Source organism: Nannospalax galili, unplaced genomic scaffold (assembly GCF_000622305.1).
Source record: "Nannospalax galili isolate Female #2095 unplaced genomic scaffold, S.galili_v1.0 scaffold113, whole genome shotgun sequence".
NCBI classification, from domain to species: domain Eukaryota; kingdom Metazoa; phylum Chordata; class Mammalia; order Rodentia; family Spalacidae; genus Nannospalax; species Nannospalax galili.
Window position 1 is genome coordinate 7893676 of NW_008335444.1, and position 4275 is coordinate 7897950.

A 4275-nucleotide genomic window follows, 5' to 3' on the forward strand; every position below is an offset into this window, starting at 1 on the left:
CTTTCCGCCCTTAAACTTCATTATATATATATTTTTTATGTAACCTTCTTCAAGTTATTTCTGGAAAAAATGTGTTAAAAATTGCCTCTCTTTGGAATAATAAAAATATTCTTAAAAAACATTTAAAGTAATTTGCTAAGATTAAGTGTGTGTAAAAAAATCATTTCCCTTTGAGGGCACTTTGTCCTCTGAAGGAGGGGAGGTGGCAGGGAGGGCTACGTGGTGGTCAGTGCTTCGGCCAGGGGTAGGCCTCATTGGAGGCCTTGATGCAGTCCCTGCAGTCATACAGGAGCTCATCCGCGATGAGGATGAGGTCTGGGGGATGAGAATGAGGTGAGCGGGATGAAGACGAGGTGAGGCAGCAGTCCATGTCGGGCCATTTGGTCTGGCGGTTTACACACTTGCTGTGATTGATCAGTCTCCCCAGGCGATTCGGCTCTCCACGGCATCCACGCAGTAGGTTTTGCTCAGATACTGAACACAGTACATGTGCAGCCGTACTGTTGGAGGGGCCCTGTGCGCAGAGAGCCTCTGCATCGTGCTGTTCCAGAACAATGTCCCCGGGGAACTGCCTTCACCATCAGCGAGGTCAGTCCTCATGCCTTCTTCCTTCCTGCTCCCGTCAATTCGACTATTTTTTCCTTTCTTCAGGCTGAAGCTCAGCTTTGCTCTTTCTGGAGCTCCCCCGGACCGGTTAGAAGTCTGAGTTTGCGTTCCTATTGCGTTTTCCTGGTTTTCCCCAGCAGCCTGCTCGCCCTTACTGGGCTTTTTTCGGGGCTTGCTTGGCGACCACTGTGTTGGTAGATTCACAGGGCCGGGTGGAGCTTCCGAAAGCTCTGCTACTTCGGATTTTTGGTCTGGAAAAGCTGCCAGGCGACCGACCTCTCCTGATATCTTTGATCTTCTGTTCCTCAGAATTCAGGTGCTTCGGATCACATTCCCAGCCTTTCTTTTCTCTTCTCGGTAGATTCCGGCTAATGGCTTCCCTGACATTTGACTTCCTGAGCTCAGGTCGGTATAGATCTTTGGCTTCCCCGGGCCCCTCCGCCCCACCATCTCCCGCCGCGGGAGGTAGCTGCACCGCCTTCACCGCAAAAGGGCTTGGACATCTTCCTGTCTGCAGCCTGGCCACGCGCGCCACGCGGGCCGAGACTGACCCAGGCGAGGCGCCGCTACGTGGGTCTTAAGAATTGAACTCGGGTCGAGTTTGGTGACAAGTACTTTACTCGCTAGGCCATCTCTCCAGCCCCAGATTTCTAGCATGAGTAACTAGTAAATTATAGCACACCTAAGAAGTGACTAAGTGCCCAAAGAATGCGCAGTTGAGTGCATGAATGAGTGAGCAGTAAGTAGGTAAGCAGGGAACAGGTAAATGACGAATTGATAAATATGAATTGAAGGCAAGAATAGAGAAATTCTGGTTTCCTTCCAAAGGGTTGTATAATGGAGGTGCTCCAAATAGGCCCATTCCAGAGTCCAGGGAGAGCCTAGGCTGGGGCAGCCTGATGGCCAGCACTGGGGGGTTGGGGGGGACGACCGACTATGCTCATGATGGAGCCCTCTTCCCTCCCTCCTTCCTTCCTTCCCCTCTTCTGTACCTCCCTCCTTTCCCTCTCCCTCCTCGTTCTCCTTCCATTTCTCCCCCCCTTTTCCTCCTTCTGTACCTCCCTCTCTTTCTCCTTCCCTCCCTCCCTTCCTCTCTACCTTCTTCTCTCCTCTCCCTCCCTCCCTTCCTCCTTCTCTCCCTCCTTTTCCTCCTTCTCTACCTCCCTCCTTCTCTCCTTTCTCCTTCCCTTCTCCTCTCTCTCCCTCTCTCCTTCCCTCCTTCACATTGTCTACTGTTCTTCCAAGGAGAGAGTAGTACAGGGGACTGTGAGCCAAGAAATGTCTGCAGGGGCCAGGGGACTAAGCCAGTGGCTGTCCCTTCTCCTTCAATCTCCCTGCCACAGGCAGTGAGGATCCTGCCTCCCCTGATCCATGTCCCTGAGCAGATGCTGCCCCTGTCTTTAGGCTCCAGAGCAGAGTGGCTGTCAGGAATTTGCATATTTATCTGCTCTGTAACATTTACTGGGATTTAGTGTTTAATAACTGTCACTCCAATATATCTTTCCTTAATCCCTTCAGATCTGCTGCTGTAGCAATTTAAAATATTTATCAACACTGTTTGTGTGTTCACTGGTTGAGCTGCAATTTTCATGTAATTAAAGATTTACAAGAGTCTGCTTGAGAGTTGAGCTGGATTGGTGAAATCACAGGAGGGGAAAGGAGACCTAGTTCTGGAATCTACTGTTTGGAACCGGAAGCTGGAGTTGCTCACCTTGCCTGCTCTTTCACACAAGTGTTCAGTGCAGGTGGCCACCTCATGTTGTGCAATGCTGTTGAGGTCAGTAGAGGGTGTGGGATTCCCTGGAACTGGAGTTAAGGCCAGTTGTTAGTTGCCATGTGGGTACTGAGAATCGAACCTGGGTCCTCTACAAGAGTGATCAGTGCTCTTAATCACTGAACATCTATCTCTCCAGCCCTGGAAACAATTTTTAAAAATCATTTTAGATCTTGAAAAATGAAAGAAACGAACAGATATTGACTGAGGACAGGATACTAGCAGTTCCTTGGCTCTATGTTTTTGTTGTCCTGGGGATGGAACCCAAGGCTTTGTGCATGCTAGGCAAGTTCTTTGCCACTGAGCCACATCCTCAGCCCCAGAATGACTCTGGAAAACCTAAACCAAAAGAAATTTCTGGAAGGATAAGGAGAGTTCATAGGATCAAGAAAAGCAGAAAAGACCAAAGAAAAATAAAAGAGTGGGCACTGGGGTTGTGTTGGGATCTTTATGGCAGTGGCACTACCTGTCACTCTGCTCAGGATTCACAGTCCAGGGGCACAGGGAAGGTGAGGATGGAGGCCAGTGGACGACAGTTTCATCATGATTGTACCCTTTGGAGGATGGTGGTTACCGGAAGTGAGCTCTAGGCAGAGTTGCCAAAGCAAGAGCTGAGCAGTGGCTACTTAACAGTATTCCTTACATCCAGGCTTTTCCGAGAACAGCTGATCTGAACCCAAAAGGTGAGAGGAGCCACAGGCACACAATGCTGGGGGAGGGAGCATTGAGTGCTGGGCCTCTGGTGGCAAACGAATAAGTAGAAGGCTGCCTTCCCCCATAGACTGGGCTTGAGAGACGTACCCATCGTCAGTGTGCAATCTCCCAGCATCATATAAGCAGCCAGGACTTTGTTTATTCCAAATGGAATAGGAGGTCCAGACCCAGAGAGCAACCTCTCATGTCCCAGGGCAAGGGACCAGTGGGTTTGAACTTTGGTCAAGTTTGCTTCTGGAGGCCATGGTGGTCAGGAGCTGTGATAGATTCAATAGATTTCAGTCCTGGTATTATATGAAGATAGTCCTCAGAGCCCATTTAGTCTTTTGGCAGGGGAAGGGTTGAAAACATACTTATAGTAAGGCAGTGGCAGAAGTTAAGTTGCAGACTGAGTTGAAACTATCCTTGGTAAAATACATATTTAGTGCTACAAATTTTTATCACCTACTAAGTTAACAGTATCCAATACATTTTGATATGTTGTTTTTAAATATTTCCCAGTTTTCCTCTTTGGGGAGCCTATGGATTATTTATTATCATACTTACTATTTATTTTCTTAAAATAATTTTATTTTAAATTTTGTGTATGTGTGTGTGTGGGGGGGTGGAGTATATGTGCATTGTGAATGCAGGTACTTGTAATAGCCAGAAGAGGGTGTTGGATTCCCTGCACCTGGAGTTACAAGCAGTTGTGAGCTGCCTGATGTGTGTGCTGGGAACTGAACTTGGCTCCTTTGTAAGGGGAACTCACACTTGTAACTGCTGAGCTATCTCTCTAGTCTCTAGCATGTTTATTTAGTTGCCCCAAATTTAAGACCTTCCTCTTACTTCTAATTTCCACTGTGGTTTGATACATACGTAATATGATGCAAGTCCTTTTAAATGCATTGAGTTTTACATTATTGCCCAGGAAATGATATTTCTTGATAAAAGTTTTGTGTAGACTTAAAAAGAATGTGTACTCTGTCACTGTTGAGTAGGGTGGGTTTTTTTTTTCTCAAATTTTATGTATTTATTTAATTTTATGTGTATGAGTGTTTTGCCTGTAAGTGCCCCAAGAGGTTGTCAGATCCCCTGGAACTGAAGTTACAGATGGTTTTTATAATTGTTAGCTGCTGTGTGAGTGCTGGGAACTGAACCTGGGTCCTTTACAGTCCCAGCCTACATCTATAATACTAGAG

At 47.2% G+C, this 4275-nt stretch overlaps 1 pseudogene; it reads right to left on the reverse strand.

Annotated features, from left to right (window-relative positions):
• Positions 1-226: 226 nt before the first annotated feature.
• Positions 227-3185, reverse strand: LOC115069888 (annotated as a pseudogene).
• Between the last annotated feature and the right edge of the window lie 1090 nt (positions 3186-4275).